Consider the following 16,350-nt stretch of genomic DNA (forward strand, 5'->3'; position numbering starts at 1 on the left):
TTTTTAATCTCAGTAATAAACTAAAAATACCGCAATTTTTCTGAACTAGTGAATGAAGAATTTTAAGGTAATTTAATGTTTTCAGGCAATAAATTATAAAGAACACATGTTTATATTGTAAATTCTGTTCTCCAAAAATCAGTTAGTGGTATGGAAGAGTCACAGATATCCTGCCCACAGCTCAACTACATAAATTTCACCAAGATTCTCACCAGCTGTGTGAGAGCACTGGGCTTTGGTTCTGTCATACTATTGTGGCAAAGTGGAAAAGAAAATACTATTGTTTTTTCTGTTTTGCTTTACTTTGTTTTGGAAAGTTCAAAAGATTCATATTTTGCCATCTCTCTTGTAATTGCAGTTTCATATAAAAAATTATTTCCTCTTTTTAGGTGGCAGCAAAGTATAGACAGTACAGATATATCATTGCCACATACAGATTCTGAAATGCCATTTTGTAGTAAGCAGAGACATCAGAAATAAGTGACACAGTGAACTCTATGTACACACAAGGTCACTGTACCTGAAGCAGCATAAAGAAACTAATATCACCTCCAGCACTAGTATTTCTACAACTGCTATTAGCTATTTACACCTCCTAGAATTCCTGTGTGATACTGGAGCACAAAAGACCCTTTGGTTGATAAAGCATCCACATCACAAAGCCAACTAGTGACTGACTGATGTGTGTGCCTTTATTCTCTCACAGCAAAGCAAAGCCAGCATCTCTCCTTCCACTTCCAGAGATAATAACATACATTGTGATCTAATCTATGTCAAAGAACTGAATGAAAGACTTTCAAAACCCTTTTTTGCTATTAGTAGTCTACCACTTGTGACTGGACTTGTCATTCAAACTATCTAAAATTGAAAATTAAATTAAACTTTTGTAATCCATTGTCATCAACAGTAAGAAATTGATTACTTACATTTTCTGGAGGGTATCCTCAAAATTAATCACACTGTGCAGAACTTGATTTTACTTTTAAATTCTGTGAAATTTCCATTGTGTTTATAATTCTCCTACAACCCTTGAAGAAAGTTTATCCCTAATTCAATCATTCCTCTCATTTTGGGCTTTAGAAGAGCCTGCAGATATAATGAATTACTGGAAGCATGGAGCATACTCCAAATGAATCTCTATTAATAAAAGAGAACTGGTAGATGTATTATACAATATATTAGGGAAAATAAGATATGACACAATAAAAGATACATTTCAGCCTTAAAAAAGTGGCTGATTTGTTTCATCTTCTTACAAAGTTAAAGCAAAGGCTGAAACTGTTCATGCAAGACAGTTGCACAGAAAAGATAAATTGCCCACACAGATAAATATCAATCCTCTTCTGTAGAAATCTGTTTGAAAATCATCTCAGATTCAGCCTGTTGCATTAATATCTACTAAAATCTGTGTTATGTCCTGACAGTGCTGGGAGTGGATTATTTTGAGTGTAGCACCTCAGATAGTGAAAAAACATGAAAATTATGTCTGAAAGGTATAAAGCATGGAGAAAACAAAAAAATTCAACCTTCTGTGTAAAACACCAAAACACAAAAAAACCTGGGAAATATATTTGTTTTATGGATAGCGTTTGAGATTCCCTACTCTGTTCTGACTCTTTTGCCATGAACTTCATTGTGTGCATGAATTAATTTTTCTTTCTTTACCCTTAGTGAAAATAACATTCTAAAGTGTTAATATTGAACTGGGAGTATTGAACATTGTTTTAAAAACTGAATGAACTGGAGAAAATCATCTTAGAAAATAAATAATTTTTGGCTAAGTAAAAAGGGACTTCCAATACCATGAAGTCTTCTTTATTATAGCTGTTTTTTTGGCAAGATTTCTGTGCACCTCATAGGAATTGGTAGCTTAGCCTCATAAAAGAAAGATTAAGGGTGTAAAAATGCACAGACTATTTGATATAATGTGGTATTTTTAAAGCCCCTGTGTAAAAGGTGCCAAGTTGTATAAATCATATGCTTCCTCTGCAGTCAAATTGGGAAGAAATTCCATGGGAGTCTGGAACCGGTTTTTGAAACACGTGGTTCAACCTTGTAGTTCAACTTGTCAGGAGAAAAAGACAATGGAGAAATGTGTTGTGGGATTCAGTTCCCAGGTCTTGAGCTTTAGTCTTCTCTGTTCTTGAGTTCACCCTGGCATGAAAGTCAGACAAACTGCATCTGTCCCTCCTTACCCTTCAGCAATAGGAAATGCAGTTGCCTGAGCAAGGGAAGAAGTAGTTGATTTTAATGATTCCTTGGAAAAGGAGTCAGGGCTATGAGGCCTGACAGGTCTCAATAAGGCACCTGCCTTACTGTGTACACATAACATAAAAAGGAATGTACTTTGTTGTACTCCTAAAGGAATGCAAGTTTAAAAGCTGCAACTCTGTCCCTGACTGCTTGTTGAGGAATTAGCTAGGGCATTTAGAAGGAGCATCATATCAAAGCAACAGGGGAGACAATTATATAGAAGAGTGTTTTATTAGTTTGCTTTTTATGTTTACTGCTGGGAATTTTATATTGGAAAAAATGTTTATATTTTGTTGGCAAAATGCTGTTTTGAAAATACAGACTTCCTGATTTTGGAAGGGATACAAAATATTTTTTTATCAATTTGGTATATAAAAATATATCCAGATAAAGATAATGAAACTGATTTTGTATTAAAATGAAGCTAGTATAGAACTCTGTCTCTGTGACACAGTGGAAATATCATAGATTTTGACAATCTTCATTTCCTTTTATTTAAATTTGAACTACTCTTCTTCTATTGCTATAATTTTCTTTAACTTATGAGACATAAAAATATGGATGATAACATAGGTTATGGCTACATTTTTCTTGTCTTTTTCATTCTCTTATAAAAATTTTGCCTGAGCTTTTCACACTATTAACTACACAGACGCTGACTCAGGGTAGATTTTTTCCAAACTAAAATTTTTCTTTTCCCTCAGGATCTTTGATACTTCAGAAGTGCTGACCTAGAAAGAGCACACTGCTAAAATACTGTTTTATGCTTGAGTCTCAAAAAAGAAACTGATAGATGACTAACATTCACAGGCTTTGGCTGACATAGGTCTATTTGCTGATGTCTGTGCAGGAAAAAAATGATGAAATTCAAGCTCAGGAAATTGGGAAATGCAACTGTGTTTCATTATGGCTTTTGTAATTTTATTGGTTGGAAAAAAATCCACTACCTAATATTAGTATGCTGAAGTAAAAACTAGCTCTGTTCTGATTTTCCCCCATTTGATGTATAGTTCTACTTTTTAGGGGGTTTATTATTATAGATAAATGAAAGCATTGCATTTCATAACTTCTTAGCACAGTTAATCACAGGATCACAGAATATGCTGAGTTGGAAGGGACCCACAAGGGTCATCAAGTCCAATTCCTGACCCTGCACAGGACCATCCACAGGATTCACACCATGTACCCAAAAGTATTTTCCAAACACTTCTTGGACTCTGTCAGGCTTCATGATGTGACCACTTCCCTGGGGAGCCTGTTCCAGTGCTCAAACACCCTCTGGATAATATTTTCTGATATCCAACCTAAACATACCATGACAGAGCTTCAGGCCATTCCCTCAGGTCCTGTCACTGTCACCACAGAGAGATCAGTGCCTGCCCCTCCTCTTCTCCTCAAGAGGAAGGCAAAGATGGAATGTCCCCCCAGTCTTCTCCAGGCTGAACAGAACAAGTGCCCTCAGCTGTTCCTCACATGGTTTCGTTTCAAGACCCTTCCCCATCCTGGCTGCCCTTTGGACCCTCTCCAATAGTTTAATGTCTTTTTTATATTGTGTTACCAAAGCTGCCCCCAGCACTGGAGGTGAGGCTGCCCCAGCTCAGAGCAGAGCAGGACAATCACTCCCTTGCCTGGCTGTGATGCTGTGCCTGATGTCCCCAGGACAGGGTTGGCTCTCCTGGCTGCCAGGGCACTGCTGGCTCATGTTCAACTTGCCACCAACCAGGACACCCAGGTCTGTTCTCACAGCTCTGCTCTCCATCATCCCATTCCCCTGTCTGTACATCCAGGATTACCCATCCCAAGTGCAGAATCCTTTCTTGGTTGAACTTCATATGGTCGGTGATTGCCCAATATTCCAATTTGTCTAGGTCTCTCTACAGGGCTTCCCTGCCCTCAAGGGAGTCAACAACTCCTCCCAATTTTGTATTGTCTGCAAACTTAGAATCCATTTGAGTCCTGTGTCCAAGTCAGTTATGAAGACATTGAAGAGCACAGGGCCATAGAAGGATGAACTGCCATGCAAAATGCTGTGCCACATCCTTACTGATGTGCCACACCTCTGTTTCCCTATCTCCTCTTTTCTGTGCTCCTACATACCCTGGAATCTATAAATACCTTTAAATCTCCCTTGGCTGTTCAGAGCCCTGGCCCTCCTTGCCTGGCTGGCTACCAAGGGCCGTGATGAGGCTCCTGAACCTTGGGGAGCCCCTCTACTGCACAGTCTCACCCCTGGTCTTTCCTTCAGTCATGGCAGTTTGAGATTCACTGACTGAAACAAAAATTCCAAAAGTGTTTGATTAAATTTGATTTTAATGAAATGAAATCATTGAACAAGATAATTGAAAAGAAAATAGTTTTTTCAGGGTATCATGCTGATATTTGAGTATGTCATGTAGAATTATGGCCATATGATTAGAGGAACCAAAACAATTTTCAAGATACATGCATGATTATACATTCATTATTTTATTCAAAGGTCGCCTGGTGCAAGTTAATTCATCCATTATATCATCTATATACACAGAATATCTTCCATTACTTGCTGAAAAGTTACCACACTGGGTTAAAGGTTAATGATTTTGAAATATAATATAAATATAGCATTTTCAGAGGATGAAAATTTAATAATTCAGATTTTCTTATATAAAGGTTACAGCTTAGCACAAATACATCTAAAATTAGCTGACTTCATTTTTTAGATTGACCTTTAATCAGATAATATTTTCTTGTATTCTTGAAATAATGCACTTAACCTTCCTCCGCCACCTCCATGGCATTGACAAATGGAAGAGCAAGACAGATTAAAGGAAAAAAAAATTGAAATACTCTGTTGAAATACTGCATAAGTTAGCTAGGAGTCTCTTCAAAAAATTTAAGTTTGCCAGTGATAGCAAACCTGTTCTTCCAAATAGATGTTTCATAATTTCTTTTTGAAGGGAAGAATATTTAACAGTAGAGTGAGAATTAGCTGCAAAACTTGACTTGAAATGACTTTCCACTTTTTTTGGCTGGCAATCTCCTGTACTCAGTGTGCCAATCATCTACATAATTCCCATGGCAAAATGGATAAAGTAAAAACAAAAGAAATGTCCTCTTCAGGACAGGAATCATCATGCAGTCAGTTACCAGTTAAGGCCATTTAGACATATATTAGAGTCCCAGAGGACCCAGGTTCACTGATGGGGCAGTTTGTCTTGTAAAGAATGTGCTGCAATTTAGCACAAAAGTCATTGCAATTAATTAGGTAAAATATTTATTTTTAAACAACATTGGGTTTTTTAGAGTCTATAAGGACTTTACTATAAGTGCCAACCTTGTATAGAAGCAAGGAATTACCACTGGGATAGTTAATGATGTATGTTTTTATCTGAAGGGAAACTGGAATCCTTCAAATCAATTCTTGTTGCTCTCTTCAATTTTAAATACTTACTGTCTGAAGCTGGTTTAAATTTTTAACAAACGTGACAATGAATGCATGGTCACATTCTGTGAAAGTTCTGATGTAGTTTCTCTCACTTGGCCATAAATCATTTGGATTGAAATTATATAACTATTAGAAGACTCTAGCACAGTTGCACTTAGGTCCTTCGGCAGAGAAATATGTTTCTGTGCTCAAATATGGTTTAAGAAGTCTCTGCTCTTTGTAACTCCCAGTTGGTCAACCCTATCCACTACTGCAGAACTTCCCTCTTACCTCTGTCAGTTCAATGGTTTTAGTTGAGCTGTGGTTTTGAAATTGTCTTAATAAACAATCTAAATCCTACTTTTTGCTATTGTTTGTTTGCATTCTTTGGTAAGCCAGTTCATTTGAGTGATGTTTTTCCTTAGCTGAGAAGAAAAAACAAAACCATACTGAGAGAAGTTAAACCAGTATTTCTTTCATTATTCTTATTTGGTCTGGAAGAATCTGAAAATTCAGGCTTACATCATTGAAAGGAGATGTTCAGTATCTGTTTTGAATTATCTTTAAACTTCTGAGGATTTCTCTAATCTTAATTATTATCTCTATAGCACCTTCCTTTAAGTATATATTGGCTTTAAAATTCTGAAGAATGAATGGTCATTAGCAATCAGTAATATTTGTTGAAAGGAGTCACTAAGCCACATCTCTACACCAAACAGTCTATTAAAGTTTGTTACTCACAGGCAAGATTTTGTCTGAGGAAGCTTGATAGAATTAGCTCTAAATATATAGATCAGCTGATAGATGCGTTTGTTTTAGTGCTAAAAAGGGGTTACCAAAATTAAACTTGATTATAGGACAAACTAGAAAATTATTTTCATTGCCACTTAGAAGCAAATAGGAAGATTTGATTTAATAATAATAGTAAGAGTTTTTTAGTGTGATGTGTGCACTGCTTTGTGTATGCAGAAGCATGAGGAATACTCAAACACTAATGCTAGCCAGAATGAGATCTTTTGAGCAGTTTTAACACTTTTGCTAAGGAAATACAGCCATTTTTAATTTCTCATATTGCTCTGTCATCTTGAATTTAAAAGGAATTCAGACTTTAGGACTCTATTGATTAATTCTGCAGGTTTCAGAAGTGATCCAAGTCCACAGCATTTTTCATGTTGTTTCAGTCTAAATGGTACCTGTGAAAAAATGGAGTTTTGAAGCTCTATTTGATGTAGTCTTTGTCAGTGGAGAGAAACTTTCCTCAGTATTTTAAAATCTGCAATGAAAAGTGTTTGATGTGGAAACAAAATTACCCACTTACTGAAACAAAAATAAATTCTGAATAGCTACAGAGTTGAAATGAAAGTCAGATTGTTAATTATATCTTTTGGAAAAGATCTGTGTTATTAAAAGGTGGCAATTATCTCAATGGCAAAGTTGACAATAGTGCAGTTCCCACTGGAAAATAATATGCTTCCCTGAAGGGGCATGTGCCACATCCTTCCCTGAACCATAATCCTTTCAAGAAAATTTTGTTTCCTCAATTTTGACCTTCAGAACAGGTCCAGTGACTTGTTTCAGCCTGTGACTGGCAAGTCTCAAGGCAAATTTCCTAACAGAAAAGCAATTTATTGAGCCACCAAGATATACCCTACAATAAATGTGGGGATGAATATCTCCTTTCCAAAGATGACAAGTTTTAGAGGAGACATGAAACTAATCCTGAGCTCATATGTTGGCCAAGATTGTGCAATACTAATGTCAAAGATGCTACTTATTAAATATTTTGCAAGGTAAAGAATATTGAGTAGCAAAACCTGAGATAATACCTTTCAAGGTCACATTCTAGATGTTGATGTGTAAGGATTAAGGGCGAATACATGATATGTAGGAGATATTTGGAGTTTTTAATCTTAAAATACTCTCTTCTACTTGTAGTTTCCAAGATAATGTAGCATTTTCTATTGATTGTTCACACACTATGGTGTTAAAAATGCATACTTTGATACCTGGAGGTTGCACTGACCCAGGTGCAGCATCTTGTACTTGGTCATGTTAAATTGTGTGAGATTCCCATGGAGCCCTTTTCAAGCATGTCCAGGTCACTCTGAATGACATCCAATCCTCTAGCTGTGTCAACCACACCACTCAGCTTGGGTGCATCTGCAATTTTGCTGAGGCTGCACTCAGCAGCCTCTTTGTCATTGATGAAGACATTAAACAGTGCTGGTCCCAATACAGACCCCAAAATGATACAACATGTCACTGGTGTCCATCAGGAGCTGTTGACCACCACCTTTTGGATGTAATCATCCAACAAATTCCTTATCCACTGACCAGTCTACCCATCAACTCCATCTTTCTCCAACTTAGAAAGAAAAATGTTTCAAGGGACCTTGTCAAAAGCTTTACAGAATTACAGATAAATTACATCTGTGGCCCTTCCCTCGTCATTCTTGACCCTTGTAATCACTCCATCAAAGGCCACTAGTTTGGTCAAGCAGGACTTGCCTTGTTTGAAGCTGTGCTGGTTGTATCTCATCATCTCCCTGTTCTCCATGAGCCTTAGCACAGCTTCTGTGAGAACCTGTTCCATGATTTTCTCAGGCACAGATGTGAGGCTGACAGGTCAGTAGTTCCCAGAGTCCTCATTTCAGCGCTTTTCAAAAATAGGTATGTGTCCCTTTTTGCAGTCACCTGTGCCTTCTCCTGACTGCCTTGGCTTTTTAAATATCATTGGGAACATAACCCAGTTCCCTCGAGACTTCTCAGCCTTTTACTCATCCATTATTAGAAGTTTTCCACGTTCTTTATTAGGGGGAGTTACACCTTCTTTGACCTTCCTTTTCTGGTTAGAAACAGAAAAATTTGGTGAATTATCTGTGATTCCTGTAGCTGCCATTCTTACTCATTCCTTTTGATGCCTTGATCAAAGCCTTGTTGTACCTCATGCTAAACATCCACCTAATTGATAGTTCTTGTCTCAATCAAGTGCAATAATGCAGCCTGAAAGCACCTAATAATTGTAATAGGCAATGGGTGTGTGCAGGGGAACACCTGATAAAGTAATAGTAATAGTAATAGTAATAGTAATAGTAATAGTAATAGTAATAGTAATAGTAATAGTAATAGTAATAGTAATAGCAATACTACTACTACTTCTACTACTACTTCTACTACTACTACTAATAATAATAATAGTAATATCTTCTCTGTTCCCTACATGTTTCAAAGTTCATTTCAGATGTGTTTGCTTCTAGTTATTTAACACTGGAACTCTAGAGAGAGCTAGCAATGCAAAAGGATTTGCCAAGGCAATTAGGATCCAGAAGTGAGTGATTCTGCTTGAAGGAAGGCTTTTCAGAAAATATAAACATATTGCAGAAAATATTCTACATATTTCAACCTATATGTAGAAACTAAGATAGCTAAATGGAGAAACAAGAAATACAGGTAACCGTTTTTTGCTGTTAAGGCTGTTGCTAACACTAGTACTATCATTTAGTTATATAAATTGCCTATAGAATAATTCTCTAAAATAATAGGTTTAATATTCACTTAAAATAAACCTTCTAACTAAAGGTTTAATGACTCATCTTTTTTTGTTTAACATTTTTATTTAACATATTCATTTTTAATGTGCGTTAAACAGACTAATACTTTTTGTTTAACAGCAAGCCTTTCTTTTCTGCTTTGTCTGAGTTATAAGCTTCATTCCAGATTTCTGCTGCAATTTAAGCATTTCTAAAATTTTACTTTATTCCCAAAACTTTATTTAGAATTTGTTTATTCTTCTTCAGCTTTAGAATTTGAAAAGATCTGTCAAAGAAATCATAGTGAAATAAAAACTGCTGATGGAAATATTATTTTCGTGTAGTCCTTTGTTGCTTGTCTGCAAGGCACCACTAAAGTGGAATCCAGAACCTATTGATGTGCTGAAGAGTTCACATTTTTCAGAACTTTTATTTCAGATTTTCCACAGAAATGGATAAATATAATGGAAAAAGCTTATTTTGAAAATTTCTTTAAATTTTTTCAGTGTTACCATTTATTGCCAAGTAAAACTGATGTATAATTCTTGACATACATGAAGTGAACAGGGGTTGACATACTTTCCTCTGTTGCAAGCATCACAAACAAGAAATCTTGTAAAAGATTCACAAATATCCAGCTTATCAGATCACTCACTACAGCATATTGTCGGGGGTTTTTTGGTAGTTTTTGTTTTTCCTTCTCTCAGCTACTTAATCTAAAATAGAGAAATTCTCCCTCATTAGGGAATGGTGGGTAATAGCTTTTAAAAGCATGAGTATACTTTGATTTATATAATTTTTCCTGTAATATCTTCATTCTCTTCCAGGTGTTAATTATTGCTATATTCATGTTGTAGCAGTCTAAGTTAAAGCAGCATGGGAAAGACAGTCCTGTTTCACTTTATGGTGAAGCATGGTCAACACTTGCATACAAACAAGAACTGAAAGAATGCTTTCTGAGACTGAAAATAGCATTATGAATTGTTGGTTACCACTGAGCATAACTTAAATGACAAAAATCCTTTTAATAACTTATGCACCTGAAGAACTTTGGCAGGTTTGAAAGGAGTGAAGTACAGTGATTCCACCCTTAATGTTTTTTGCTTCAGATTTGAAGACTTACATTGGTTTTTTACATTTGTCTCTGTTAAGGTTTTGGGAGGCTTTGCAGCTCAGTTATATACAGTTTTACTTGTGTTACAAGTTTAATGACTAAGTAGTGAGCTTTGGGCATTTAACAAGCTTCCCCCAAGTACATTTGTAGTGTTGCTTTATTTTTAGTTGGGATGTTTATATCTAAATCCCATTTTAAATTTAATTTGATGTTTAAATCAATTCCACAAAAGCCATGTATTTTGTCTCCTATCCAAACATCTACTTCTGCTTTATCATTAGGTTTTTCTATGCATGGTTGAATTCCTCCATAACAAAAATTCCATGGTGCATTATACAAGGAAGTAAAACAGGTTATTTCAGTCTGGAGGTTGTAGCCTTGATCACTGTTCATGTGGCTTCTTGGAGCTCTGTGTATAATTCTTGTTGGGTACATCTGTGTTACTTTGGTAGGTGTTTGGGTTGAGATTTGGTGTGTCAGGAATCTGTTTAATATCTGTGATTGCCTGTAGCATATAACAAGGGTGACATGGACACAGAGCAAAGGATGGGAATCAAGGGGACATCCTTTGATGAAAAAAGAATTGTCTAGAAAGTATGTTTCTTAAAAATTTATCAATAACCTCAAGTATCAACTAGAGTGTTTCATTTGTTTGTTTAAAACTATTGGCTTGTGCTTTATTTACCTTTCTTCCACACCCTTCATTTCTTTGGTGAGTCAGTTAGGTGAGGTATATTGCCCTCTGACTTGAGGGCAATTATTAGTTTACCTGAAAACTTTTCCAAATCCCCTCAGAGAGTAAATCTTATGTGAAAAAATACAGACTTTTAATAACATTTGGTAAAAATATTAAGAAATCTAGACTGTTTCCTTAAAGCAGAGGTCCACATGTGTTTACTGAAAATTTTCAACCAGATGTGTGATTTTAGGTGTAATTAGTAGCAATTAAATGAAAGGACAATTAGACAGGAAGAACACTAAAATGTGATGTGAAACTTTTTTTTGGGAAAACAGGAATATAGCAAATAGGTAAAAGCATCCAATTAAGTTGGACCAAAACTCATGTCAACTCTTCAACTCAGAATTGCCCAGGAACAACAAGGACAACAAATTATATTCATTTCTCCCTATTTGAAAAACACTTGTGCTGGAGTCCCTGCTGTCCTGCTGAAAACTTGGGAAGATTCCTAGAAATGTTTTGAGAATATTCTTGGAAATACTGAACATTGGTAAATATTGATATAATGTTATATTGGAAATATTCTTGGAAAAAATATAGTGAGAATATTCTGATGAAGAATAGTATTTTTTAAATTTGAGTTTTAACAGTTCCAAACTCTTACAAGCTTCGAAATGTTTTAATGGAGCCTTTCTTTTTTTAATTGAAGAACCCATGGACTCAGCAATTGCCTTCATTTGAAGGTCTATTTTTTCATATCTTCCCTAATGCAAATTTCTTCATGTTTGTTTAGAGTTAGTAATAACCTTAAAGATAAAAGTCTGTTTCTGAGACTCCAGGTCCTACAGATGTGTGTTTTTTTAGTCTCTGGAGCTTTATCTTCCATCTTTTCCAATTTACAAGGAATGTTGCTAAAACATGCTGATGTTCTGGTTCTGGATAATGGATATGTTTTTTCCATCCCCTCACATCTTATTTGCTCTGTTTTTTGCCCTTCTTGACTGACACTGTGTCTTTCATGTCTTTCTTCTAAACTTTTTTGCACTTAATTCCTCCAAGATATTCTTCACACTTGTTATCCCTCATCTGCCTTGACTGCAGCTGCCCCTGTAGTTAATGCACACCTACTCATCTGTCCTTTGACTCTCTTGGTCTGCTGCACTGACCAGGGTACTAAGTACTTTCTGTTTCTTTCAGTTCTCATTTTGTTCCTGTGGTGTGGTCAAATAACTCACACATTTTTCATTCTTCTGTCAGAGCCATTGACCAGATGCAGACAATCAACTTGTTCAGTGGCACCCACAGCGTGAATCTCTAAAGCAACAGACAAACTGTGGTGCTCTGCAGCAGTGAGGAATCATATTCTCTGTATTTCTTAAAATCTGGTAATGGGGAGTTTCTCAGCAAAGGAAAGCAAAGTTTAATACTGATTCTTTTTTTTTTTTCCTTATAAAAAAGAAAAAAATAATCAGTTTCAAACCTTATGTGTACCCTGGTAATGAAATGGTCATTCTGAGCTATTACTGTATCAGGTTATGTTTGAGAATTGTCCTGTAAAGAAAGGTTCTGCCATTATTATTTTAGCTGCCCATACTGAGGATAATAAAATCCCCAGTAATAATAAAAATAAAAAATTTGGGATAGGCTCAAATAAAAGAAAGTATTGCATTACATCCTCCTACAAACTGCCTGCAGATGGCATGGAAGATCTCGAGTCCTACCTGCTTATTAGATTATTTTTTAGATCTGTATGACACCATGTAGAAGTCCAGAGACTTGAGGTGTCACACTTGGCTAAGCACAGAAATCAAATCATGAAAGATCCACTGCTTGCACTATACCAGTGTAGACATATTGCTACTGTTCCTGAGTGTCAAACTTGGTGATATTATCATAATTATCTGTGTTCTGAGCATAGGTCTGTCATAATTATATTTAATTATACATATATGTTATATATATACATATATATTATATATATTAATTATTTACTTACCTAAAGTAAACCAGTGTTCTATTAAACTAACTGGAATTAAATTGCTCCATTTAAAGTGCTTCTAATTTAAAATGTTCATTTTGGAAGACTCTTCAAAAGTGAGATAATTAGCTGGGATTGCCTATTTGAATGCTGCACAAAATGCATGAAATTTGTCCAAAATTTGTTAAAAATAATCGAACCAGCTCTAAAAAATAAAAGTTTTGCTATGATTGCTCATGCAGAATACTTTTTGGTAATATTATTTTATAAAGAAATCTGTCAGTCTTTCATACACTTACAATAATTGCTCATCTAATTCTACAAACAAAAGTTGATATTTATTACTGGACTGTGATTCTAACTCAAAAAAATCCCAAACCAAACAAATACAAAAATTTAAAATCAAACCTTTTTTCAATCAAACTTTTCATTGTATTTATTACTAGATTACAATTTCAGAAAGCTTTCTGAAAATATCCCGTAAATTAATTAGTTTTCACTTTTATGAATCCTAGCTGTAAATCTGTTTCACACAACAAATAACTATTGTAACATTTTAACCTGACTTACCTTTAATCTTGAAGTTGCAATACTTTGGGGTTTATAACAAGAGTCATCTCACACAGTATCATGAACATCAGCTAATTCTTGAGGTCATCATGTCTGTTATCTTCTTTTCTCCTCTTCAGTCAGAGTTGGGATTAAAAGCACAAGAGATGGAATTTCATGTTCAGACTCAGTTTATTAATTCTTATCTATAGTACAGTGAGTGCTACAGCACTTCTAGCTAACAAGCTAAAAATGAAGAAATGGCAATGTATCCCACTGGATACAATGTCTTTTAAAGCCAAACAGTCCAACTAAAAACTAACACCTAAATTATTTTCATTTTGACCCAATGACCAAACACCTGTGACCTGCAGTGTGGCATTTTCTATCCAATTAACAAATACCACCTAAGCCTAACAAGAAGAAGATGAACAAGAAGAAAGGAACCTCCACCCTAAAACCTCCATCTTGTCCCATACCTATTACTATATTCTAAAATCTCAAATGCCAACATTTCACCAGGTGATATTACACACTTCTATTCAAACTACACACCAGTGATTCCAGTTCAGTCATTCAATTTTGGAAGCCTTGCCCAAGAGCTCAGGTCAAAAGCAGTGTTCTTTTGGGGGTCAGTGCCTGACAGCACAGAAAGTTCAAAATTCCCTGTTTTCAGGGTTCCAACAAGGAAACAGTGAGGGCTAAATGCTCCTTAAACAGTGAGGGGAGACAAGTAGCACAAATGAACCAGAGGGGGTTCAGGTGGGGCTGGACTGAAATGGGTCCCCCCAGGGAGGTTGGGTAGGGCCAGTAAGGGCTGGTAGAGCCCTCATGGCCCTGACTTTCCTTCACTAATATTTTAACTATAATCTTTCTGTAATATTTTAACTATTTATAACTGGTCTGTAGCTATTAGCATATTGACATTATTATAGCTCTGTGCAACTGTAAAAATGTTCTTACGTTGTTGGGTTTTGTTATCTACAGCATAATTTTTGAAATAGCATCACAAATCATTATCAGCTGAAGTTTGCATCAAGAAAGTAACAGGTCTGGTCATGCAGAGAGAAAATTATCCAGTATTTTCCTGCTTTAGATATGTTTGTATTCCTATGAGTGATATTCATTGCACTTCATACTCATCTTGTAGATCAACAATTCCTCTGATTTCAGCTAAGTCTTCTCTTGATGTCTAGCTCCTCTGAGTATACTGTTTTTTAATTCCTTGAATCTCTGTCTTTAGGCACTTCCTGCATAAAATGAAGTACAGGTAAACAATGTAGATTAAATGCTGGACTGCTTAAATTGATAGGAGATTTTCCACTGCATTTTCTTAACTTCTTTTTATCTTTTATATAAAACAAGGAAAGGAGAAGAAAAAAGGCTTGGTTCACCTAATTTTTAATTACCCTGTATTTCCGAATTTGATCTCCCCAGTTCTTTTTATAGAATTAGAACCTGAGAGGCAAATTTTAGCCTGAGGTTTGTGCTAAGTATTTTTCTACAGTGAAAGGAAAGAAATCTTGAGATCAGACTGTGAACAGCCTTTGTGAGCATAAGTTCCCAAACCTTTGTTGAACTGGCAAAAATAGGCATGGCAGTATCTTCCCTTGCTAAGGATAAGATTATTTTAATTGAGAAGACTTTTCACCAAAAAAGTGACTAAACAAAAGTGAGAAGGGCTCCTTAAAAGCCTTTGGCCTTGAAGATGCCTATTAGGACAACTGATTTTCCCAGAGCACAAGTTGCCTGGACTAATGATTTTCAAAGGACCATAAGGAAAGTGGAAATCAAGTGGTGAGAAAAAGGTCCTTAACAGCTGCTTTTGTTGCCAGGAGCTCCCTTGATTGCATCACATGTTTAGCTCAAACTACTAAAATTGAACACAGTGTCTCACTGATAATTATATCTTTTTATCCAGAAAGATGGACAAGCCAAACAGGCACTTTCATCTGCCAGACTCTGTGAAGCAGAGCTAATTGGCAGGATGTTAGAGAGGTCATAGCATAGTCCAGTGAGAGATTAAATACACCTGAACTCCTTGAAATTAGCTCAGTACCATTTCAGACTTCCCAGGGAACCCATTATCATTTAAAGTTAATAATCATAGTGAAAACAACTGGGAAGAATTTTTTTTGTACAGGAAAGCTCTGGATTCAAAGGAAAGGACTGTAAACTATGGAAAAATTTTAGTGAAAACCTAATGTATCATTCAGATAAAAATAAATTTTTTGTCTATGTTTCCTTATGTCCCTCTCATCTAAAAAATCTTTCCAGAACAGCAAGAACCAATACATTAAGAGACAATATACAAGGTCTCTTTAACCTTATGTGCTCAATCCAGGGATGCCCAATAAGGGATGCCTTGGGAAGAATCAAAGAATATAACAAGTATGTAATAAATTTCCAAAATATCTTCCCACCTTTAGCCATTCCTACCTAAGGCACATCCCCAGCTGCTTCAGTCAGCTGTTTCCCCAGAAGCATTAAAGGATCCATGGTCTCTCTGCAAGCTTCAGGGAAAGAGCAGTGTGGTATCAAGGGATTCCAGGGAGAAAAGTGACTCTCTGCAGTCACAATCCTACTTTTTTCTTCTCTCATGCACTCTAGTGAGAGCATGATTGGTGAGCTCACTCTTTTATTTTAGGCTGTTTCTCTTGGCTCTCTGTTGAAGCTCTCCCCTTTCCTGTGCATCTGCATTTCCCCTAGAGGAGTGCATCTGGCTCCTCATTCTTCAAGAGGCAAAATTCAGTTCTTTCTGAGATTGCTTATGCTGGCTTTGAACACAGGATAAGCTTGCACCTGTATATGCAAACATTCTTAAAAATATCTTTTGAAACATTT

At 35.9% G+C, this 16,350-nt stretch overlaps 1 protein-coding gene across 2 annotated transcripts in view; it reads left to right on the forward strand.

Annotated features, from left to right (window-relative positions):
* The window catches only part of SGCZ (sarcoglycan zeta), a 177,369-nt gene that overhangs the window by 95,257 nt on the left and 65,762 nt on the right, over window positions 1-16,350 (forward strand). The gene's annotated exons all lie outside the window — the stretch shown is intronic.

The sequence above is a fragment of the Oenanthe melanoleuca genome, chromosome 4 (assembly GCF_029582105.1).
Source record: "Oenanthe melanoleuca isolate GR-GAL-2019-014 chromosome 4, OMel1.0, whole genome shotgun sequence".
NCBI lineage: Eukaryota > Metazoa > Chordata > Aves > Passeriformes > Muscicapidae > Oenanthe > Oenanthe melanoleuca.